At 37.2% G+C, this 27212-nt stretch overlaps 1 protein-coding gene across 9 annotated transcripts in view; it reads right to left on the bottom strand.

Moving 5' to 3' along the window:
* Window positions 1–27212, bottom strand: part of LOC110375698 (potassium voltage-gated channel subfamily H member 8) — a 69730-nt gene extending 42518 nt beyond the window's left edge. For 4 of the 9 annotated variants that reach the window (XM_021333932.3, XM_021333933.3, XM_049839034.2 and 1 more), the window contains exon 1: window positions 25074–25563. The gene's annotated coding sequence lies outside the window, so the exon portion shown is untranslated. Of the gene's footprint in view, window positions 1–25073; window positions 25566–26900 lie in introns of those variants that run through there. The other 5 variants (XM_021333929.3, XM_021333931.3, XM_021333926.3 and 2 more) reach the window with 4 other exon arrangements.

The raw sequence follows: 27212 nt of genomic DNA, 5'->3' as shown, positions 1-27212 counted from the left end.
TATCGATACGTTCATCGGGAAGAAATTAATTCAAATACTCTCGGAACCACATATATTCTTCCATAGCTATTGTGTTTATGCTAACGTTATTGCCCACATTTGTTTCATACGTGAAAGAGAATGGTACTCGCCTCGTTATTTCAAAATATTCGGCTGACAGAATTTGCCATTTGTTTCAAATGCGAACACAGAAAAAGTGGCTGTAAATTCTATGTTTATTTTGAAATATCATCGGCGCGTTTATTTCCATTCAATCTTAGGTTTAATAGAACCAATTGTATGCTTTTATATTTGTATTCTAATCTTTCCCGACCTTGAAAAGAGGGAGTTCGTAATTCGTCTGTATATTTTTTCACGCTTGTGTATAACTCTAATAATAAACACCGGTTTGTATAAATTTAACTGGGCTGTTTATTATTTTGAACAGATGTAGCTTTCGCGATTACCATATTTAAAATCAAAATTGACGTTCAACGTTACAAGTTAAGGCAATTGTTCTTAATTTAAATAGGACTGTTTTATGATTCCGATTTTGAAAATCAGTTGATTAGAAAAGAGGTCAGCTAACCATGAACTTTGAAGTAGCATTTTCGAACTTTGACATTCACTTTTGGCACTCTGCGACCATTTTGATAAAATTCTTTAAAGAAAAGCAACTCCCAAACAACAACTAAACTAATACTTTGGATAAAGGAACGTTTTGCATTGCAAATATAAGGACCATATTTTAGTACCTGGACATCATCAAACAAATGGAGCAGTTGTTGATTGCTTGAGTGTTAGTTCGGCAAACAACATTGTTCCCAAAGTTACCGTCCGACGTCTAGTTTGTAGTGCCCTTAATTAGTTTAGTGTTCTCTTAAAAGATCACTACCTATGTTATACTCCTAAATAAATACTTGTTCGTAGATGACTTGTTATTTCTTGAACTTTTTCCCGAGCAGTTTCTTTGGACTCAGTACCATTTTGCTTGTGTCGTCATTCATGACCCTTTTTCACGAGGAAAAGTCATGAAAACAATCAGGCAATCGCTTGAAGAATCCCGACATTTGGCATTTGGGAATAATCCAATTTGTTCAAACTTTTAATTGGCTCTTATTATTCGAATTCAAAACATAGGTGAGCGTGCCCACACAAACTCCAACTTGTATGTACGTTTTCAAGGTGAAAGCAGAGTTTGTAAATATTTTCTTATTTATAAGTGGCGTAGGCGTAGACACATAATGCATATATTATTGCTATTGTTTTAATAACAATTCACGCAACTAACCTTGCCTCTCCTAACAGCTGACATAATAGAACTAAACATTAGGTACATTTATATTTGTAAAAAGATAATGCAAGCTTCCATCAGTAAGGTAGCTAATCTTTCTTACCTTTCATTCTATTCGTAAGTTATTTACAAAAGAGACAACGTAATAGCTCTTGACCTTGTCGATAAATCCCATTGGCGGAATAATTAGTTACCTCCAAATAAGCATTAGTCAGCTAGACTCCATTTTCTTAACAAAGGGGATATTAGTGGGTACAGTCGCGCTCGTCGCTTTGTTTCCTCAAAGAAAAAGAACGTCATCTGTTAATTTAGGAAGCGCTCTCATCGTATCCTAATTTTAATGGGGCAACGAATAACAACAATGTTTTATGACCCTCAGACTTGGGATTAATAACCTTCATTTTATTTTGTTTGTCCGGACAATACTTCCTAAACAATACCACATACAGGTATTTTAAATATTTATTCACAGGTGTTAGAGTCCAGCGATAAATCAAAGAAAGCTTCAGGAAAACGTGTGAAGTTGGTATTCAAAGGCTTTCAGACAAATAATTCTAAAAATATATTCCCAAAATTTTATTTTTCGTCTATTAAGGCGCGGCTCCACCGCAGTGCACGCTGTGCACGGACACGCGGCGCATTTTAGCTGCGTGTATTCATTTGTTTGACAACGTGGGTCTACGTTTCCACTGAAGTACACGAATATGACCCACGACTATGTATAGCGTGGCACGGCACACGGGTAGACCCACGCTGACAGCGTTGAGCTACGTAACTGCTTACAACAATTGCTCTGCGATAACCGAGCTGTACATAGTCGTGGGTCTTATTCGTGTACTCCAGTGGAAACGTAGACCCATATTGACAGCGTTGAGCTATGTAACCGCCTATTCGAGCAATGACGCCAATTCATGCGTAGCCTCTCCGTGGGTTGCAGTGGACACAACCACATACATTTTCTTACAAAGCGAAGTGCGTAGCCTCTCCGTGCACCGCGGTGGAGCCGCGCCTTTATTCTGTCGCTAAGCTGATACATCATCTGTCTGCTGACAAATAACAATGCTAGTAAAATATGTAGTCGATAGGTAAAATGTCACTTTCCTAGAAAACTTCATGTCGACATACGATGCTGTCCCAATTTATTCAAGCGTCGTACTTACTGCTTCAGCTAACAAGGATTATCGCATCATGTGATATTTCACCAATATTTGTAAAATCGCTTATCATGTGGCTCTTACTGATTTATATTCCGCTTATGACTACGAAGTAAGTCTTTATTTTTTATCACAAACCATGCAAATATGTTTAATCTTCTTTCGCTCGCTTCTACACTCGTTCGTTCTGATTTGTTCGAATAAATTCTTACTAAGTAGTTTCTTGGAATACTTTAAGACTTCTTTACGTTCCTTTTAAAACATGAACATGCAATGCATTTCTTTACATAGCGACTTTTATTACTTCGTATCTATTTTCAGAAAGGAAAAATATTCTTTATGAAATGCTGCTAGTTTCTTTTCATAAGTTGTTTCGCATGTGTTTAGTGATAAGCTGTGGCTTTCCTATTAGTAGGATTCCTATAAGTACGACTATTTTGTGTTACGTCATCGCTGGTAAATACAGGCTTCTTATTCGAAATTGTATCGAATAAAATATTTGGCAACCTTCGTAGAAAATTTATAATCAACAAACTTTTTCCATAACCGTCAGCCTTCTCGGCAACATTTGTTTGAGTTGCGTCAAGTGGACTTGACAACTTGTCCTCAATATTGAAATAAAGAACCGAACGAAATTCGTTCCGTCTCCATTTCAACAGTCAATCGTATTAAAATGTTAAAGGTGACGACCGGAATCTATATCAAACGGTCAATCAAGGAAAAGGAAAACTCAACTTTAATGAATTACAAAAGTAAAATTATTACAGTAATCTTATTGAGTAGCCGTGTAGCGACGGCTTAAGAATACACATGTCGCTACCCCTTCTTCCAGTGGGTGTCGTAGAAGTCGACTAATGGAGTAAAAAATGCACCGAACACCGTGCGAGAGAAGGAAAACTCGAAAAAAAACCCTCTATCAACCCGTCTGGCCAGCGTGATAGCAGTAGGCTAAATTCCTCTATGTGCAGAACCATAAAGCCACGGCCCCTAGTTCCCGGCAGTCCCGTTATTCCCGGTCACGGTGGCGACCGTGGTTACGGCGGGACAGGGGGTGCGAAGAATCTCCGGGTTACGGGAGGCCACCAAACTAAACTGACTCTGGCGACGTACAACGGCCGCACGCTACGGCTTGACTCGCATCTGGCGCAACTCGAGGTGGAACTTGGGAAGATTAGGTGGCACATATTAGGGTTATGTGAAGTTCGAAGAGAGGGGGAGGACACCATAACCCTCGAATCAGGTCACCTAATGTACTTCCGAGAGGGAGACCAACAATCCCAAGGTGGCGTTGGGTTTCTGGTTAATAAGTCCCTAGCTGATAACGTGGTGGAGGTGTCTAGTGTGTCGAACAGGGTAGCGTACCTTATCATAAAGCTCACCGACAGGTATAGCCTCAAGGTAGTGCAAGTGTACGCACCGACCTCGACACATTCAGACGATGAAGTGGAGGATATGTTTGATGATATATCAAGGGCCCTCCACTTCACTACAAAGACCCATTACACCGTTGTCATGGGGGACTTTAACGCTAAAGTGGGAGCACAGATTTGCGGCGAATCGGCAGTAGGATCCCATGGATTTGGAAGCAGGAATCATAGGGGGCAAATGCTCGTCAACTTCCTAGAACGCGAGGGGCTCTTTTGATGAACTCCTTTTCAAAAGCAGCCCCAAAGGAAGTGGACGTGGCAAAGCCCCGATACTATGACTAAAAATGAGATTGACTTCATCATGACGAACAAGAAGCACATATTCAGAGACGTCTCCGTGATCAATAGGTTTAATACCGGAGTGATCACCGACTTGTCCGAGGCTCTCTGAATATCAACTTCAAGGCTGAACGTTTCCGTCTGATGAAGGCCAGGCTCCGACAACACTGCTCCAAACCATGACAGGATCTGAAACGTTCCAGTCAAATTTGGAGAACCGATTTGCCGCCGTGGAAACCACAACAGACGTTAACCAGAACCACGAATATGTGGTTCGGATCCTCAGGGAGGAAGGTTCGAGATTCTGTAACATGCAGCGTAAGGGCAAGAAATCAAAGCTTTCGGAAGAGACATTAGGGCTTATGAAGAAACGACGTGAAAACCCGCCTGTCACTTCGTCAGCTCAGCGGGCTCTAAACCAAGAGATCAACAAGCACGTACGACGCGACCTCCGGTGCTCCAATACTCTGGACATTGAAAGAGCAATTGAGCTGAATCGGGGTCAAAGGTGTTCGTACAATCTCTTGGAAGAAGCCACTTGACGAAGCTGACCACAACAAGTGGAGAAGTCGTTTCTTCGGTGCCGGCAGTCCTTTCGGAAGTGGAAAATTTCTATGGCCGGTTATACGCATCGCATGCATCTCGACCTGATCCCGGAAATGAGGATTCTAGAGCCACATTAACACGCCATTTCACCGAAGACCTGGCAGAAGTCAGCAGTGGCGAAATCGAGATCGCTCTGAGACAGCTCAAAATGGAAAAGCCCTGGCGAGGATGGCATTACAACAGAGCTTTTAAAAGCAGGAGGCAAGCCCGTACTGGGGAGCTCCAGAAGCTTTTAATGCCGTCCTCTTTGAAGGGAGAACTCCAGAGGCGTGGGTAGGAGTGTTGTCGTCCTGTTCTTCAAAAGGGAGACAAAACCCAGTTGAAGAACTATCGACCCATTTCCCTCCTAAGCCACGTATATAAGCTGTTCTCAAGAGTGATCACGAACCGACTTGCGCGAAGACTCGACGAATTCCAACCACCGGAGCAGGCTGGGTTTCGAGCGGATACGGCACCATAGACCACATCCACACAGTGCGGCAGATTATACAGAAGACCGAAGAGTATAATCAGCCCCTGTGTCTAGCATTTGTGGACTATGAGAAGGCCTTTGACTCGGTTGAAATCTGGTCTGTTCTGGAGTCCCTGCAGCGTTGTCAAGTAGATTGGCGATACATCCAAGTGATGAGATGTCTCTACGAAGCCGCTACAATGTCCGTCCAAGTACAGAATCAGCAAACAAGGCCCATACCGTTGCATCGAGGAGTGAGACAAGGGGATGTTATTTCCCGAAACTGTTCACTAATGCAATGGAGGATATGTTCAAGACGCTGAACTGGAAAGGACGCGGCATCAACATCAATGGCGAACACATCTCTCACTTGAGATTTGCTGACGATATCGTCATCATGGCGGAAACGCTGCAGGACCTACAACAGATGCTGAACGACTTGGCTGAATCTTCTCTACGCATCGGCCTACGGATGAACTTGGACAAAACCAAGGTCATGTTCAATGAACATGTTCTACCGGAACCGATTGCGATACACGGCGCCGTTCTCGAAGTTGTTCGGAAATATGTATACCTCGGGCAGACATTGCAGTTAGGTAGAAACAACTTTGAGGACGAGGTGAATAGGAGAATTCAGTTGGGTTGGGCTGCATTTGGGAAGCTACGTCGAGTCCTAACATCGTCGATCCCACAGTGCCTAAAGACAAAAGTCTTCAATCAGTGCGTCCTACCTGTCATGACCTACGGAGCCGAAACGTGGACACTGACGGTACGGCTGGTCCACAAGTTTAAAGTCGCTCAGCGGGCTATGGAAAGAGCTATGCTCGGCGTTTCTCTGAGGGATCGCATCAGAAATGAGGTAATCCGTCAGAGAACCAAGGTCATCGACATAGCCTACCGAATCAGCAAGCTGAAGTGGCAGTGGGCTGGCCATATTAGCCGAAGAACCGATAACCGTTGGGGTAAACGAGTTCTAGAGTGGAGACCACGCCTCGGCAAACGTAGTGTAGGACGTCCTCAGGCACGGTGGAGTGATGACTTGCGCAAGACGGCTGGCAGGAGCTGGATGCGAGAAGCCGAAAATAGATCTCAGTGGCGTGCACTTGGAGAGGCCTATGTCCAGCAGTGGACTGCGATAGGCTGATGATGATGATGATCTTATTGAGAGGACTGTCTTTTCCCTTGCTCGTTTTTGAAAATGAAAAATAAGCAATAAATAATAAGAGGCGAGTGACGCCATTTTTTGCTGACAACTCATCAGACCCCGCCCCCTCCGCCGTCCTGGACCTGTGTTGACCTCCCCCGGCTCCGTTTCAATTTACTTGTGAAATATTTATGTCCATTTAGACGCACGCCACTTTCAGACCTTCCGTTAAGCAGTTTCTCATAAATCATTTAAAGCTATGACGAATTTTGTCTATACATAAACAAATTTTCTTATTTTCATGAAATGAATGACATGCTCGTATAACAAAGAAATACCAGTTATAGAAAAATCATTACTGACGCAACTGTTTTAAGACATGATCGTTACCGCTACGAATAAGAAAAAACTACTATGGAATTGAAAATAATTCCTATTATAAAACGAATTGAAAGATCAGGAATCGGACGGAAAAGGTTCTCAAATTACTGAAATCGAAAACGAACTAATCTTAGTATAAATTATTTAATAGTAATTTATTTTAATGTAACGCCACCTTCAGCAAATTTATAGTGCCACTTACCTACCCTGAAGCCTCATTAGCATAATGTGAATCTAGATAACCACCTTGAGCTATCTTTGATATTAAAATGAAGTCTTCGATCTAAAACAACAACATTATTTTCCATAACTTTCTCTTCTTTGCAATTTTCACGAAATATTCTTTAAGCATTCGAACAGGAATCTTTAAGAAGACAATCACAAGAAGACAAAGTCTTTATTTTGTCAGTAAGTTTATCTTAACGGACATCACAAACAGTTCCCAAAATTTAACTGTTTGTTCCAGATTCAAGGGACAGCTGATAGACACGCATTTTAATTGGATATCACTGAAAAGAAAATTAACGCTCAAATTCAAATATAAACGCATATTTTTCTTAATTAACTATTTGTCATACATTTTTATTTTATCCTGTCCTGGGGATCTATACCATTGTGCAATCCATTTCACAATTTGAGAATAAAATATACTCAATGTCAAGATAATAATAATAATCATTGGACTTAGGTAACTCATATTATTTGGGTGTCGTCCTGTGCAATAATATCTCTAGCTGTCAATTTTTTGTTTTATTTCACCTTTCCTTTAACCTGCTTTCAGTTAACAATTGTCGTCAAGGTATTTCTGTAAAGCGTGTGAAAGTTCGTACAAACTGTTTGAAAATGAGATCTGCTTCATAAATTTCAGCTAGAGCTCTAAACCATTCGGCTGCAGCTCAACTTTAATGGATTGCAATATCTTTCGCCCGCTGCGCCGTGAATACGCCATTCAGGCGGTCGGTAATACTCTAAACCTACCGCAATATGAGCCATTGTTTCTAGGCGAATGGCCTGTATATCTCTTGAGCTTCTCTATGCATTTGAATCATCAGATTCGTTATGGGTGGTAATTGAAACTCGGGTGCAGTGACCTGAGATTCAAAGATTCAATTTATCAAAGCGACGACATTGATATAAAAAGTGATAGCGAAAAGACTTTCTCTTGGTTTTGCTGTTTTGCTTGAAGAAATAAATATTGTCATTTGAAGACCACTTCCTCGATTCTTATAATGGGGTTGCAAATTCCATAGATTATAAGCGTCCACTAATGGGTAACTTCCAAACGGCTGAATGTCGTAAACGGATAATGCCGAAGATGGGCAATTTGGTGACTCAATTAACCACACAGTAATTGGTCTTTGAAGTTCCAACAAACGGATAACGATGGTCCCTGCCAGTCCCCGACAGTCCCCGACAGTCCCCGCTTTAGTAAATCAAATACTCCGGCACAATTCGCAGTGTTATAGATTATAGGGTTATACGTTCAGGGTTATCTCGAGTAACCTTTAACCACAGGGCGCAGAAGGCACTTGATGGCCTTTACCGCCCAGACAGATAAGTCAGGGTTCCCTCATTATGTTTGATTGACGAAAAATATGAAAAAAATAAGGCAGGTGAGTTGAGTTTTCACTTATTTCAAAAGAGCGGAGTAAACTTGTCTCCGCTTAACTTGAAAAAGACAATATAAAATAATAAGAAAGATCGTCTGGAATGATTCGCAGGTATAGAATCAAGATTATCTCGATGTATTAAAAATCGATTGTTTTCTAATACATATTAATTCTCGTCCAAGTTCTTGAATATCGATTTTGCGTGTAACTTGATGATACAAAAAGTCTTATTGAAATTATAATTGATGAAGTTTGTTTTTGTTCTTGTGTGTTTGTTTGGGGTTCGCGTGAACAATTTATGGACCTAATTTGAACATTTATTATAAAGTTTGCATTGAATCAATTGATTACGAGCGCTTTGCTTGAAGTTTAAAGCTGCTCTAAAGGGTTGTGACCACAGTTATGACTAATTGGAAAAGTCTTATTGCAATGTAGCAGTTTCAAAAATTACAAATGGTGCAAAACAATTTAGATTTTTGATACAAAAATAACTGAAAAATTTATGTGCGAGTATCTAAATGGTAACTGGACGTACTCGGGTAAGTTCTAAGTTAAAATAAGGTTTGCTAACTTATGTATCATAATGTAACCTACTTACGTCTAACACATATGGTTCACAGCTTGCGATTATGTTTATTAAATGTTACAAGGCTTTGTTCTCACAATAACGGAGTCTACAGCCCTTAATTGGCTTGTGTACTGAACGGATTTTAATCTTATTAAACCCTTATGTATTGCAGTCAGAAAATTTCCCTGTTTCAATCAAAGGAAACGTAAGAAAGGGAACAATATTAATCCGAAACCTTACACGTCTTGAAGATTGAACAAGGGGATAAAAGGATTGATATGAAACATGTCTTATATAATATTCCTCTGCGTTACAGCCAAAGAGATAGAGATACACATAATACTCGACAGATTAAGACAATAATTTCAAGTGAAGAGAAAATTGTGCTGTTTTTTATACAAACACATCCGATTCGTGTTTAAGAGCACAGTTGAGATTGAACGTGTCTGTCAATAGTTGCAGTTATTTACTAGAACAAACAGCAGAATATCTTTCATATCAACGTCGAGTATTTGCTTGCTCGATATTCTGGCATGTGATGCTTGTTCGATATTCGAGAAGTTTGCTCTAAATAGTCGTCCATATTCTCGCACAGAGATTTCTGAGAGCGTAGCGCTCCTATTCACTCGGTTACTCAGCCGTTCTAGAATGCTGTATGTGTCAACACAGACGGTCTATTGTCTGCTTATAGACTGAAACATATGTATCCAAAAATAAAGCGCAGTTTACTGCTGAGATTGAGACCCACATCGTTGTCTCACAATAGATTACAAATTGGAATAATGTGGACATTCAGCTTCGGATGAATTAATTTTAACCAATCAGAAAGCTGGCTGGATTTTACAACGTTCTGCAGTGACCATATCTTATTTTATCCGTGACATATATCACTAGTAGTTGTTCAATGATCAAAGTCAGGAGATACATCTTTCTTGCTATAAAACAGTAGAAGCTACTTGTCAAAACAGTCGGTCCCGACATCGTTTCGCCGGATTATTATCTAACTTCTCCACCAAAAACAATGTTAGGAGCAAGTAATGTAGCAAAACCTAACAAATGACTCGTCATCTACATTTCAAATACGTAAGCCTTCACTATTGTAATTCTAAACTATGATTTTACTTGATATAGTTCAAAATGTCCCAAGTCAACTATGATTTGGGTCTGTTAAAGTATGAACAAGATGGGGTAGAGATACTAACAATCTAAGTTACATCTTATTGATAGAAACTTATGAGATAGGTCGATAACAAGACGATTCGATATTTGTGTAATTGAATCACCCTTACATTGAACTAGCACGAATCTGAGGTAATTTATTACTGCCATATATCTTGGCCAAAGAAAGGTCATAATAACTTGAGCCCCAACCTCGTTAAGGGTTAGTTGAGAATCTAATAAGTTATAGGGTACAAAATATTGGGAAGATTTATTTTGCCTATAGGCAGAAGATGAAAGGACATGGATATTGATATGTCGATACACCATATTAAGTAGGTACCAAGCAACCGTTTTGTCTGTAACTGGTTACAGAATGGATAGCAAACAAAAGAATTACCATCAAGTGTCTGCTGATTGAGAAATATTTAAGTTATATCAAAATACAATCTTCTCGAGATTAATCGTTCAAATTGCAATTTGCATGCAACAAAGACGTGAGTAACTGAACATTGAAGATGCGCTAGTGGACTTTAAAGCCAGATCACGCACTCTTTGAGTTTACGACACCACTATGCATTCATAATATCCTTCTTCCAACTTTGTCATGTCCACACGAGAGCCACATGAGTACTTTTTTGCAATTTCCTGATAACAGTAAGTTTCTATTACACAGAACATTATATCAGTCCAAACATAACACAAACGTACACAGTTTCGGTAAGTTGTGGTGAGCGAAAATGGCGACAGGACAAAATATTGCGTAATAAATTGTTATTTAATGTTACACGTATGTTTCTGTACGAGCCAACTTGTTGCAATTGTACTAATTGAAATATATCTCAAACTTACGGAACAAAGAGATACAAATATATGTTATTTGGGAAAACTTCAACAATATTAAGGATAATACAACTGGATAATAATCTGGGGGCACGGCAGTGCCCCAGCCAAGTCTCGAGCAAAACGGGCACGGCCGTACCATCTTTTCTCGAAGCGATTCGCGGCTGTTTCGCCCCTCCTATATCTTCGACGTGGACAAAGCTAGGAGTTTAGGTTTTCGGTGAATAATAGTAGGCATTAGAACAAGCTTAAGTTCGAAATTACATGCCGATTGAATTAATAGTTTAGGAGTTACGGTCGATCAAAGTTACACCATTTTGTCACTCACTGACTCACTGACTCACTGATTCACTGACAGATCATCAAAAATCTAAGGTACTTCTAGCAGACTTAGAAACTTCAAATTTTGCACCAAGATAGGTCATTAGCCACATATAAAGGAAAAATTATAAAAACATTAAAAAATAATATGCCATAGAAAACAATTTTATATTTGCGGTTTGGCAAGAACATTATGTATAGATTTTGACTGCATTGTTAACTTTGTTCGTTGTTTAAGTATCTATTCAATTGGATGAATACATACATAGAATAGAAAAGAATAATACAAATGTAATACATAGACTATCATTAATACAAATTAATACATAAAGTTCATAATTCATTAAATTAATAAAGCTAAAACGCGATAAATATTGTATGCGCGCTCGATAGATGGCGTTGTACCTGTCTGAATCGCGCTATGGTTTCGTTACAAAGCGCAGTCTAAGTAGTACTTCAAAATAATTCGATAAATTTCATTTGATAGCGCCATCTGTCTATGAAAAACCATTTCGAAACTAAAAAATATTGTAGTGATAATTGATATTCGGAGAACTTTACGTGTTATTTAGTTTAGTTTAGCTAGTTATAGTTTGTTAGTTAGTAGATATATATTTATTTAGTTAGTTATTTATTATACATATATATATATAAGTTTAAGCCCTATTAATATATTGTTATAGTAGTAATTGTAAATATAGTGTAATGGAACGTGAAAAAAAAGAAAGAAATACACTTACAAAAAATAAATGAGATCCCACCAAAAACATTAAATGTAAAAAAATGCCAAGTCTCTCGATGCAGTCTTTCCATCGTAAAAAGTTTTGAGATCTCATAGAAGCCAAGCCCTATGCAAAATATTTTGTAGTTATAAATCAACATTTAGTAATTGTATCAATAGTTTTCTTTATATTATAATTATAGTGACTTGGCAATGAGCACAAATTAAAAGCTGCTTGCTGCCTGGAATTATGTGCAAATATTACTGACGAGACCAGTGATCAGATTATTTGTTATGTGTGAATCATGATGGTCACTACCGACTACATGCTCCAATACAATAATTAAGAATACCTTACGCGCCATCGCTTAAGAAAGTAAATGAATCGAGAGTACACTAACACTGACTGCCGTTGCCGAAATTCGGTTGGGACGACACGGATAAACCAAAAGAAAATTAAATCCAAATATGCCGTTTTATTTGTTTCTTCTTGTGCTCATTGCCAAGTCACTATAATTATAATATAAAGAAAACTATTGATACAATTACTAAATGTTGATTTATAACTACAAAATATTTTGCATAGGGCTTGGCTTCTATGAGATCTCAAAACTTTTTACGATGGAAAGACTGCATCGAGAGACTTGGCATTTTTTTACATTTAATGTTTTTGGTGGGTTTTGTTTTGCTGAGCCAACTGAAACAGGTATTTTAAAATAATCTCCACATATGACAAAGTACATGCAAGTAAAATGGTGATTGAAGTGAATGACTAAAATATGGACGATAGACGTGCCTGTAAAGAGAAAATTTAAAACTTTATTGGCTTTTGAATATGCCTTGAATTTTTCAAACTATAGGAATTGCAAGAGTATATGTGAGAGGCTTAGGGAACAAACTCAGAAGTTTCGTCAACTGAATTTCAGTAAGTATAAGTACAAGCCCATGGACAACATATCTTGTTTCTTCTTGGTTAGGAAGCAAGCCACGCTACATGAGATTGTATTTGCTAAATGAAGGCTCCTGTATGCAAAATGTACTCCATCCAAGCTTCAAGTAACAAGCATTATGTCCTTGCATCTTGTATTTCATTATAGAAGGCTGTCTGCCAATTAACAGGTATTGTAATGTATGAGACTCTGCGAAATGTCTCCATAATTGGTGTGCAATTGCCGTTCATATTCGGTACGCTGGGTGTGACATACATTTGAGAACAATATGAGTTTGCATACTGTGTATTACGGACTTTACACTCCTAATTGCTTCTGTTGGTTCCGCGTCAATCATCTTCTAATCTTACTATATGTTTTATAGGAAACACTCAAATATGTATCGTGTCGAAATTGTATGTACCTAAGTATCAACTATTGGTGGATATACCGCAGCAAACGTGTGAAACTATTTGGGGTTTTGGTAGGTTGGCTTTACCAAATTCAATATTGACCAAAATCTAAAGCCCATCGAAGAACCCTGCAGATGTCTTAGAAGACTAAATATGTGTAACAAGATTTTTGCTCCCAAAGTTTTGTTTTAACAGAAATGCATTATTTTTAATAATACCATAAGTATCTTTTTAAATGAAAATACATGGTTAAAATCGGCTTTTAAAATCAGTCTACAAATAAATCAGTCCAAGGACCATATCAGAATTAGTTACGGCGGTTTCTTAAAGGGTCCTACTATTTATATTAGAGGCATATTCTACGTGTACCATGAACGAAAAGGTTTTAGTCCCTAATAACTTTGCAAGGGATAATTTTGTGTAACATACGTTTAATCCGTGTAAGGGATCAACACATATTTTAGTGAAGCTTATGAATACGACCTCTATTTTATTAATATTAGGAAGGATGTAACAACTTTTTTAATGTACCTATTAAAAAAAAAGGTTTACTAGTTTTTTTTAAGATATGTATTGAAAAATATGATTATGAATGAAACTACATAAAAAATCAATAAAACTACCATTAAAAGCTTAATCTTATTAAAACGGTACAGAGTAAATCCCCGATTGAAAGTTTCCGAAGCACTGACAATACCACAGCGTAAAGTTTATTCGCCGTAACATTTCAGTAAACTAACCGTCTGTCTATAACCACTAGGAAGAGATACAGAAACTATCAGATTGAGATTAATTCACTGTTGATTTATCTTCCTAAGAGTAAACTGCAAACTTTTAGTCGTTCGATAATTTGTTTGAGCTCATAAATCAGTAAAGGAATGAGTGATAGTAGGTCCGCACATTACAATAATCAAGTGTTTAGTCGGTATCAGAGCGACAGATGATACTGTATTAACCATATTCGACCTCACCATGTCTGTATCTACTTACCATTTGTATTCTTTTATGACTCATTCGAGCGGTTCCATGGACCAAAAGATTACTTTGTATTGTAGGAGATAATCTTATTCTATACTTAGATTCTTTTTTTTTCACCATAATTTGTATGATAAAAATTCTTTAGGCTTTAGCTCTTGCATTGACCGACAAGGATGTTGTATGGTATAGAAAATTTTCTAGCCTGATTAAAAATGATGCTTCAACTTTACACGCTGAATTAAAACTTACTTCTTAATTTTACGGTAAAAAATTTTCTATAACCAAAATAAATTATTTTGGTCCAATGTTTATAACATAAATCAATGAAAGTATTTAACAGACTCCGGCAACCGAGTGGATTGTTGAATTTAATGTGAAGGACGCAGATGACCCTTATACCTACTTACCATGGATCTCAGGGGATTAAACCGATTTCCGAGAATTCGGTCAATTTAAACCAAAGTAAATGGGTATCAAATTCTATAGTCACAGGTAGCTAGGTATTTCCCCTTTCACTGATATTGCATTTCATATAAAAAACCGGCCAAGTGCGATTAAGACTCACGCACGAAGGGTTCCATATTATTATTTATAAAATGAGCAAAAAAATCACGTTTGTTGTATGGGAGCCCCCCAAAATATTTATTTTATTCTAGTTTTCAGTATTTGTTGTTATAAGCTTAGCGGCAACAGACACACATTATCTGTGACAATGTTGACTCCTTAACTATCACGGTTCATGAGATACAGCTTGGTGACAGACGGACGGACGGACGGACGGACAGAGGAGCGATAACAATAGGGTCCCGTTTTACCCTTTGGATACGGAACCCTAAAAAATGAAAAGTCGGTTTCACGGTGGTTTTATCCTAATATGCGAAACAAATCCACGTAGATATTCGAAACGTTGGAAAAATGATTCTCCGAAATAAAATGTTTGGTGCGAATATTGCGGAGTATGGGAGCATGCCTAAATCTTTTATCGTGTTCGGTGGCGTGTGGGCTGCTCGAGTGAGTGCACCGCTAGATAACAGCTAGGCGCACACACTGACTCACCTTATTATAACACGTCTATCCTCCACTCCAGGTGGATTTGCTGCCCACATAAACCTAATAATAGACCACCGTACAACTGATACCAGCTCAATTAATGCCAGACCCATTAAATTTAGTACCTGAGTATAAATCTTGTAAAGTTATCGGCTCAGATCGGCTACATTCACCCTCTGATAAAGTACTTTCATAATAAAACTCTCACTAAAATACCAGATAAGAATGGAGTACTGCGCGGTCCGTTACGTATCAGATTAAGCTGGGTACGTTTATACGAAGCCAGACATTGTATGGGCCTTTATCCGGAGCTTTCTACATATAGATCTGTGTATTTAGAAGGTAATTAAGCTAATTTTACCGAGCGGCCTACATCAGCTGCCCAGAGGCGGCCGTCGCCGACAAAGTGAAAAATTTAACGCTTCAGCACGTTGTTGTTGACAGCAAAGTTAACGACACTCCCTGAAGTGTCACATTTGTATTCTGCGCGCGAACTTTTATATTTTTTATAGACAAATTGTTTGGTTTCGTCCACGGCACGTCATGCACGCTACTCGGATGAGTTCGAATGAGGGTTATTTCTCTCGGGCTTTTCTAACAACGCAGTACGAGTGCAAGCTTTATACAAATACGCTTTGTCCCTGTTTGTTTTTATTTCTCACACTATTTCGGTTTCAATTTATGCCGGTCGATGTTGATTTTACATTGGTTTGCCCGCCAACTAGCCACTGTGGTTATTTACATTTTGTGTGTAATTATCAACTATGCAAAATATAACCTATTTTTAAAGAATCTGGAATGAGTTTCATCTGTTTTAAAGCGAACGCATTTAGCTACAAACACAAGAACACTTTTATTACGATCGGAAATCATTGAGACTAGTTTCTTCTCTCATCAGACTTAGCGGGAATGGCCGCGGCGGTACAAGGTAACTATAACTTACGAACTGTGTTTACAAATGATAATTCTATAAACGTATCTCGCAATGTGTCTTTTTGAAGGCATGTAAACGATACAGGTGAATAAACTAATAAAATTAACACTGATGATAGATATACGATAGACTATTAACAACAAAGTGTGGTCTCATTGTTGGCGAGGCTCCAAATGGTCTGTGCAGTGCAATAGACAGATGGATCCGGATCAGAGCAAAGGCTACACTTCAGGTGTGGTGTAATTTGACCTATTAGTGAAAAACAACACAAGGAACTATTCATAAACAAGAAAACACCTTTTTTATGACCAAATTCTTTGTTTCTTTAGATGTCTGTTGCTATCCTGTTTTCTTTTAAAGTAAAATCCAATAATTTTATAAAGTTCTCCAACCGAAATTGAGGAAAAAATAAGAAATACACAACTGTACATCTTGTTATAACTAAAATAGATCTAGATTTATTTACGCAGCCGTATCCGCGGGAGATCTGCTATCTAGACTCTTAATGTCAAAGCCGAGGTCAGACCAACTACGAGGAGTATTAGGTAAAGAGCAATTACTAAACTTACTCCTAAGAATACCGCAGAAATATCAAGAAATTGACCAGAGTATTATCATTTTATAGACGTGTTTACTATGGTTTACAAGTTTTTATTAGACTCATAAATATATACAATGGCTTCAGAAGAATAAATATCTACGTGTTTTCATATTGATAAAACATCTAATCTATGGTACTATGTAGATTTTCTTATCCAATGTTGAAGGTTAGGTTTCATCATCGATTATTATCGAATTATCTATCCCAGTTAATATGATAATCGGATTAAAAATTTAGCACATTTGTTTATCGATAGGATAATTTCTGGTCGGCTGATTCACATACGATAGTAAGTATACCATGATGATAACTGACACGCACTGCTTTTAAAATTGCTATTTTTAGCCAGTATCTAAGATATGAGTTACTGTTAATATTAGTGTCGTCTTATTATCTAGTAAGTATCATTAATTCAAAGTTAATCTGTTTGAATGGGGTCAAAGCTAATACCGGATGCAGAATATGATAGATTATTATTGTTCATATCATATTCTACATCCGTATACCTACAATCTACATATCCGTAAGTGTATCATATCAAGTTATTATCAATGAATCATAGTAGTTTTAAATAATACTCATGCACATAGATGATAGAGTCAAAATCCTTAATGAACAAAGAAAAGAGCGAAAAGAATTTTCCATCAGCATATATCTAAAGTCTGGAAAGAAGAAACATTTCATTTTAAACAAGTATAAGCTCAAGAAATAACTTCTTCTCAGACTGATGTTAAAGGCTTTCAAAGGAAACGTAAGGCGTCTTACTTAAACTAAGTTTTATAAGTTGACCTATATTTTTGTCGAGAGATTTCTATTAATTAGTATAGTTATCGGCACGAATCTTGAGCTCTGACTTTCACCTGCGCAGAAGTAATTTATTGGGTCCCTTTTGTGGTATGAAGTGAGGCGCGGGGGCGGGCTAAAGCGGTGATTGGCCCGCAGCGCAACGCGTCATAGCCGTCACTCGGGATTGGTTCTTTACTAATAAATCACTTCTGCGCAGATGTAGGTCAGAGCTCAAGATTCATGCCGATAACTATATCGATGGTGAGACCTGGCACGTTGCCAGGACCTGGGAAACAATGCAAGCCTTGACTCATTCGCAGTTAATTGGCTTACTTTTTGGGAAGCAATAAAAATTGGTTTAAATTTGTACAATAGTGTTTATAAACTATTCCGAACCAGCTGCTGAGGTAATCGTGCTCTGAAAATATAGGAATCGTTTCGTGTAAAGTAATCTGTTCTCGTTCGTCCTAATTGTGGCTTGCGGGTAAAAATAGAAGTATAAGCTGCCTTCGTCTAACGTTTTACACCTTTTACACATTAGCAAGTCGACCAGCGTGTACATGAGACGAGAAAAGGGGGGGTTTAACGGCTTATCTCGTCGCACCTGGCCACTCAAGCATGTACTAGTAAAAGGACACAACACTGTAATAATAACTTCAATGTTGTCCTTCCTACTCTCATATAATTAGATATTAGATGACCTTAATAGGCAATGGCGTCAATGGCTCAGGAATAATGTCCATAACTATACATGGGCTGTCTATTTATAAATATGCTAACTACGAAAGTGTCAATAAAAAATTGGTCTAAAATATTTATCTCCTTAAAATGTTACAATTTAGAGAATAAATTAATTGTCAAACAGTCCCGTAAGTCGAGTTCCTAATAAATTGACAAACGTCGCGCTGTTTCCGACGCTGAAGTGAAGGTGCATTAATTAGATTGCTCCCAGGTTTGCAAGCGTAATTTTATCATGTCAAGTGTCTATCCTCGTTTTGAAGACAAGTTTATTATAAATTAACACATCAATCATAATATATGATCTACGAATATACGGCCATTTTAAAAGAACGCTACAGAAAATATCTGCTTTATATAGCAGTCTTTTTGTAACAAACTCGCGTCAATTACTAGTAAATAATAGGGCCTCGTTACTCGTTAATTGATTTCGTTATTTTTGGAGAAATAGGAGTACTATTAGTATCGATTAAACAAACAAAAGACCTCTAATTTCTGATTATCAACGCTGTATACCATGGCTGTAAAACTGTTACTGAGAAAGTACGAGTTTAATCACTTGGATAAATGGAAATCGCCTTTGAATTCGCCATTTAAAACAGAACATTTGTTTAAAAGCAACCTAAAGTTAATGCAGAGCTTTGAATTCGTTATTCCTTTCTAATTAATTAAAACGAATCACAAATTAATGTATTCCGCTCAACCGCATTTTCCACGTCATAGGAACCGAACGTTGGAAATTATAATTTGCTAATAGTTTGTGGATAACGGAAATTTCAAAACGATAATATGCATCATAACTATTTAATACGTATAAATAGAGAATATTCGGGTTTAGAGGTAGATAAACAATGAATGGCATTAGCAGTAGGCAAAGTTTGGTGATTAATAGGTCACCTGTATTTGGAGTTGGGAACATTAAATGTAGGCGCTAATACTTATGACCTATCGTCTATCAGGCACAATGATGACATCAATGAGGCGATGTGTCATAACTTAAATTTTCTACTTAATATATTCCAACTGCCTTCGCATTTCTGACTCATTGTCTGGCTTAGATCATGAAAAAAATTCTCGTAACATAATAACATCCTCTCACAACGAAATAATTTCCACCGTAAAAATAATTTGCATAATGGTACAAGCTCTTGTATATTTTGCCTTTCAAAGAGAAAATATGAAACAAATAATTATGTCAGGACAATAGCCACAAAATAAAGCGTAGGTTCACAGTAAACATGTTTGCTGAAAAGGTCTGTTTTATACAGTGTCGAGGCAGGCCCGCCGCAAGCGGGCGTGCAGCGCGTGCACAGCACGCGGGCGGCACATCCTAGGGGGCGGCAAATCTAGCGACTTATCACGTAATATTTAAAAAATACAATATCTTTTTACTAATGATTTTATTTCAATATTTCCGAACACAGCAATAGCGCTAAGAATATTACTAACACTGCCGGTTTCAGTTAGGTACATCTGTTGAAAGGACATTTTCAAAATTAAAGATTCTTAAAAACGATTTAAGATCAACCAGTGGCGTAGCGTGGAGCAAATGCTATTTAGGGGGCGGCAAAAATAAACCAATAAAATTTCGAAAAAAGCCGCCCTAGCTTTGGTCGTCTCCTATTTTTAACTGTTTCACCCTTTGCATCCCCAAAAAAATTCGCGCTCGCTGCGCTCGCGGCTCCATGTCAGGTATCGCATTTTATTTTTGTTTAATTGTTGAGGCATTCAATTCCGAAAGAACATTGTTCGCGCACGTCCGTTATGGCTTTTTATGATATGTTTACTTCATGAAAACTCTAAGGAAAAAATCGCGCTCGCTTCGCTCGCGGCTTTTGCACTTCACTTCTGTGCATATTTTACTTTTTGACTTTGCTTTGTTAATTTACAGTGGTTTTTATTTGTTTTTGTGTCCTTAGACTAAAAAAATTTCGCACTCGCTCCGCTCGCGCTTCCTTACATATGAAATGCGTCTTATAAGTTGACTTTTCAACAGGAAACCCACTAAATAACATATTTTACTGACGTTAAACATTGTTATAGATATTTGAGTGCGTTAAGTAGTTTAAGTTTAACACAATCTTTCAATACATAGGGGCTACTTGGGTAACGATTGCACTGCATTGATGCCCTAAGCAATTGCTTAGTGTGCTTATAGGCTAACCCAGGACTGCTTAGGTTACTCTGAACATTTCAAGTAAATAAAAAGTTATGTGTAATGTGTGTTATGTATTGCAATAGTTATTTATCCAAAAGTAGGTGGGTTTTCTGCAATCAGAGCGGTGCATGTACATATTTTTTTCTGTTGGACAAGTAAGATGGATATGAATTTCCGGAGTCCCTGGATCCGCCCCTCCCCCCCATATATTTTTTGACAAAAAGTATGTAGTCGTAGGGCGGCATAATCAGTTTTGCACGCGGGCGAACAAACAGCTAGCGGCGGGCCTGTGTCGAGGCTGCGAGGTTTCGCTTTCAACAGCCTAAATATCAATAACAAATGACTTCACATACACAACCCCGTCACAAAAGCGTGGTGTCAAGTGCTCTGATGATACAAAGGGAGAATATTGTACAAAGCAAGATTAACTAGTGTAGACCCGGCTTTACATTACCAATTCAGGGTTGCCAGGTTCGTTAAAACCCCGGTGGGTGCATCTGAACTGAAAAGGTCATTTAATTTGCAAGTTTCGCGCGCAGTTCTAGGATTTCAAACAGGATTTTGCAAAGATTTAGAGCACTCTAGAATATTCGTTTTCGATTTTCCAGTCCAAATATTAGTACTAGCGAGATTATGTTAAGAACTTCAAATAATGGAAACCTCATGTTATGCGCTTCTCTTGAAATGTTATGTTATACTAAACTTACTAAAATTCATTGAATGTGTGAATCTTTGCTTGACTAATCGAATTTTCACATGGCATGAAAATACAATATAGGAACCTATTGTTGTGTTATGCTGTAGCATCACAGCATAAAAGTTTAAAAGTCAATTAGTAAAAAATCGCCTTTATTTTAATGGCTTTATCGTTGTTTTGATGAAAAACGGCCAGAACCCTTCTCATTCCTTTTACAATATTAACTACTAAAAGGGTAGCATTAAAAATAAAAGCGGTTGTATGTAAAAAAAAACTTTTATTTTTTCTTGCTAAGTTTTTACCGTCCCACACGTTTGCAACATATAAAGCAACAAATTTAGGTACTTTATTTCTCTTAATTTTTAGTCCTGACCTGTATATTGCTCTGCCTATGCAAATAAGAAGATATTAAATATTCCTACCTTAGTCACAAATGTTTTAATTTTAAAGGGGTTTGAAAAGGAAGGAGGAATGGAAGGTTCGTATGAAAGAAATGAAAGGTAGGTAATGCTTAATGCATGAAAATACAAATACCCATGATTAATGGGAGGCAATATGACAATAGGTACAAAGTAGCATTATCATCTTTTGAAGTCTGTCTACCTATATGTTGATGCAAAGCAAATATAATATCCATCTCCGTATCTAACGTTATTGGAATTATGTCAGCATTCAAACAATTCCTGGAGACAATTTGCATAATTCCGTATAATTCAAACTTCAACAGACAGTCAAGTCACGCTATTTACTTAAACATCATCGGCATGTGTTACAATTTTCCTCTCTCGTTCGTAGGTATAAATTTTCTGAACGATCGCGCCGTAAAATGACACGCGTTATGAAAATTCCTAGATCCGACGCTTTTATCCTTCTAATATATCAGTTGTGCCTCTCAAAACTTTTCATTATAAAAAAGTGATCGCAATGGAGAAAAAATGAGATTTATATGCTATTTGCAGTCTTTTACCCAATTTTGACAACATAATTCGTTTAAATATTTAAGATGTTACAAAAAATACGGTACTGTACAAGATCCGATGCCTCGCATACTTCAGAGATCATATTACAGAAAAGAAACCAAACTGCAGACTTGCCACATGCACAGGCAATAAAATCCTAATTTAATTAACATTAGTTTTACTCGACTGCTCATGAATATTATCTCTAGCTGACTGAAGTTCATGAAGATAATCTGTACTTATATTATTACTTTTATCAACGAGGCTACATGATGTCAACTCGTAATGAAACAGACATAGTAAGATATCTACGAAGTTGTTCGGAAGCGCTCTTGTTCCGCAACAATTTGTTAAGAAAACGCTCTGAGAGAATGGACGATAACTTTTTTATTACTTGGAGTGTATGACTGTTATACTTTCTGAAAGCTATTTTAAATAGTACTGGGTAGAAATATTGACTAATGCAAATTGTGCACCAATAAATTCGTTTGTTATTGCAAAAGTGTGAAACAAAATAATCATGAACAATTTCATCGCACGCGGTTTACCGTCGCATTAATATGTAAGCATGCACATTAATATTTAAATTAAATATTTACGTGTAAAAATGTCGGAACATTCGGGCGTGTTTACTTCAGTGTCGTTCAGTAGCTGTTCATAACAATTTAATGTTTCAGACTTAATTTATGTGATAATTCTTAGCTCGCGGAGAGAGATACGAACCATGAATTTTTCGTCCATCTTTCAGACGGGTGACACAAATTCTGGTTGAAACGCCTGTGTCATGTGACGCATCTTTGTTTAATTACTTGTTAGGGCTGAGTCGTGTTTTTAATTATCTTATTTCGAGCGTTAAAAATCTCAGTTTTTAGTCTTTGTGAGTATATAAACATTATAAACGGTTGTGTATTTATACTTATATATAGGTAGGTACTGTTGGAGTGGATAGTTGGAGTTCAGCTACGCAAAGCTCTTTCTTATTTCCCCAGAGAATTTTCTTTTTCTTTTCCGCGTGACAGGTAGACAGAGGATACAAACCAGTTTGCAACCTTCATCAGTTTATATCAAGTTAACTACAAAACAATTCCATTATTTATAAGTAACATTTCAGATAAGCAACATGTATATTTGAGGCCGCGTTAATTGCAACCTTTACCGAATAGTGTAAACTTAATTAATTTTGTAAATAGAATTAGGTTATAGAGGGTACCTAACTAACAACAATGGGGCGTTTTAATTATACTCTGAAATAGCTGAAACTACGTCAGAACGTATTACTTTAAATTAGGCAGGTAAATGCCTACCTATTATTACCTCCTGCCATATAATAATATTATAACTGTATAACTATTCGATTCCACGCAGGTTGAAAACGGTTATCTGCTGATTACGCGGAACAATAGAGATTTCGTTAATGTGGACGTTACTGGACTTTAACCGAAATGATTGCACGTAAACGAAGCACTTGTATTAAAGTACAATGAATGAGTGAAAATCTGTAATAAAGTTTAAACAAATTGTCCCCTGTAGTGGATTTACTTTTAAAGCTATTTAATAAACTTTAAACACTTTGTCGAAAATATTTTCAACAGATACCGGCACAAAAATATTTGAGCATAGCTTAAATGACTATCCAATATGTCGTGGATAAGCGCTTAACATCGCCACTTATTTCATCAACATTGTTACCTGAAAGTATTAAAATATTCTTCACGCGTCAAAAGGAGTTGCGAAACCCATTTTTTTCTCATTATCATGCTATAATCTGTAGGTAAACCAAACCCATCTGAGTTGGATAAATCTATTTAGGCCTTCATTTTCAGAAAATGTATGGATAACCAACAAATTATTGTGCAAATTGCTTTGAATCCATTTCATACTGTTAGGGGTTGAGTTGAGTACAACTCTCACAAGCTTTTAGCCTTTATTTTTTCTTGGCAAGTCTGTGAAAGTAAAATGTATGTGTATGTTCATCATTTATTATTTCATGTGTTATCAATAAGTTGAAACGTTTATTTTAAAACATTTGGCATGCCATTTCATTTTATTAATGTTCGAAATAAATAACCGTGAAGGTTGAATGAATAAAAATACTGGGAATCGTTACTGAACCAACCTTTCATTTTTAATTTGGTTTTAAAAATACAGTTGCCCATGTCACTACGGGGTACGGACTTTTTTTCTAAAAGGGTAGATTATCTTTGGGTGTTTTATAAATACGATCAGCAATTAAATCTTTCAAACCTACATCTAAAGTTACGGGGCTAACACTCGTTTTACCGGTTCGGATTCTAACCGTAAATATTTCTACGAACCGTGTAAGTATTGCCTAAAATAAATAAATATCCGCCGCCCAGGCCATGCCGGTTTATGATTGCGATATTTCAGTGAAAGTATTTTCGTGTCGGCTATCGCTGCTTTGTTCTAACAAACAAACATAGGTTAATTTATAGATTTACCGTTTTGATTAAAGAGAAACAGAAGACAAAAGTTTTGGCACGGTTTCATATAGTACCTGAGCGTCTACCTCACTATTGTAATACATAGTAGATACCTTCTGATTGTTGAACAGTATACACGCAATCATATCACCGGAAAAACATGGGCACCGATTCAATTTTACGTAACGTGTCCAAATTGGATTTCTTGAACAGTCGTTTGCCGTTCAATAGTTCAATATCCTTTCAATAAATGTTGTTTCCTAAACTGCTCCCTTACTGCCGAACAACACGATCAAAATTAGAAATTCATAAGCACACATTATGTGCACGTGCTTTGTGTCAGCATTACTCACGGTACGATCGTATTTTTTATCGTGATAGCGTTGAAGTAGCGTGTTACATGAAATCTGCAACAAAGAGATTGCACATAGGAGTATGGAAGGTTGCACTGACCGACGTTACCCGCGCCGCTGTGGCGGGATCGATCTAGCGCGGCCGGGCCGTGCCGGCCATCGGGCCCTGCAGCTGATTCCTCTCGAACGCACTACACTGCACTTGATCCTTCAATATGATCTTCCAAATGTCAAACACTTAACTTTCACACATTTACAACTGACGTCTCTATTTCTTAACTGGTCCCTGTAGCGTAGGTAAAACACAGAGCAATTAAAAAATGAAACTAAACAAAAATACACTAGTGGCTGATTAAAATGTCATTCATCAAACTGGAATTGTTTGGCGATGGTGATAGAGTGCGGTATTGAAAGCCGAATTACGAATATGAACATGTATCGATCTAGATATCGGCTAGAGATAATGCTTCGTATCTACGATAAGTTCAGAGCCTAATGGCCGAGGATTGATTCGATTGTTGTTGCTGCAGATTTGCGCGAGTAATCCGAAGAGGTTTTACTGGAAGCCTTTAAGTATTTCAATGAAAGCAATTTGATTACAGTAATAATTGTATTTATTACATAAATCGGGGACGTTTTCACTGATTTCCTTTTCCTTATAATTTTATTTGATGCATTTATTGCTACTTGATAGTATTTTTCAAGTATCATGCACAAGATAGCGCGGAACAACATTCGCACTATAATATTATGCAACAGAAAATAGTGAACTACTTATTTGTGATGGATTGCAGGATCGTCTGTTATACAGTGAGATACGAGTATCAGTTTGCATCAATACACTCGTATCTGGCACATGCAAAGATCCACGTGGAAGCCACTGAAGATGCACAACTAAACCAGTAAAGATAACTAAGTATTCCAACTATTTTTTTTCTCGTTTCATAAAAACATGACTGATAAAATCAGAACACAATAGGATATTTGAATCTGCTTTTTGATTCTAAAAAAAGAAATCAGATTGTCAGATATTCAAAGTGACACAAAACGGCACATAGCGCTCAAATCAAAAGATGGGTTCCGTCGGTAGGGTCCCATTGTGCAAATGTAAATAGTGACTGGCAAGGAACCCGAATCGGTATCCGGAACCCTGAGGGACATAATGATTTCCTTACAAATTGAACTGAGAACAAAAATATTCAAACAGAAACATGCCTAATGTACCATTTTTGTTGAAAACTTTTTTTTTATGACGAAGCTATATACGACAAGGGTCTTTACTTAAAAGTTCTTATGCTTACTTCAACTTTATGAAAAAAGTGAACGCCACCGAGCATAAATTGTAATCGTAATACATAACGGCGAATCAAACAACATTCAAATCTAAGACGATATAATCAAACTAAAGCTCATTTGATTAAAGTGTGAATTCAGAACTTATTCACATGATATACCACACAAAAAAATGTTCAATTTTTAAAAATGCAAATTCAGACATTACAATTAGAATCCTCTTTCTACTTCATTGGAACAATTTTTCTTACAATGAAATCTATTAAATGAATCTATCTATTGATTATTTAATCATGAAAGATTTGACTTGATGAAGTCCAGGATTGGTTTTAAAACTATTTTTTAAAATAGTAGTTAGGACAAGAATTAAGCGAGCAGTTATTATCAATTCATATAAACGTCATGAAACGATATCAAAACTACTGAAATAAAAAAAAAAACATTGAAACCCTTTAATAAATAATTTAATCTATCTTCATCTTATCTTAATAAAAAAAATATCCCTATAATATCTTGCTCAAAAATAACGTTGATACCTAGGTTTCTGAAAGCTCGGTGGTTCTATATTTCATGAGTTGTCTTAGTTTGTAAACAAAGCTCAGTTTTATTACTACTACACTTGTTTAATACTTACGCTCAGGGAGACCAGTTAACAACACAAATTAAGAATCCAGAAATAAAAATCCAGGTAAAAACAATAAACTTAAAAAACACTTTTAAATGGTTTAACTTATACCGAAAATAAAAACTGAAAACTTCAAGAAGATAATAATTAGAATAACTAATTTTTTGGGAGAAGTATTGGCAAGATGTTTTGATTAATCGCACGAGAATAGATCTTGGAGATTGATAATGCACGTGTTTTGAACCGGAAAAGTGTATGTGTAGGGTGACGGCGCGGTCGGCGGCGGCGTCGGCGGCGCGGTGACACTGACTGCCTGCGGCC

The sequence above is a fragment of the Helicoverpa armigera genome, chromosome 9 (genome assembly GCF_030705265.1).
Source record: "Helicoverpa armigera isolate CAAS_96S chromosome 9, ASM3070526v1, whole genome shotgun sequence".
Lineage (NCBI taxonomy): Eukaryota > Metazoa > Arthropoda > Insecta > Lepidoptera > Noctuidae > Helicoverpa > Helicoverpa armigera.
The sequence above is the reverse complement of the archived record's forward strand: the minus strand, read 5'-3'. Positions and strand labels throughout refer to the sequence as shown.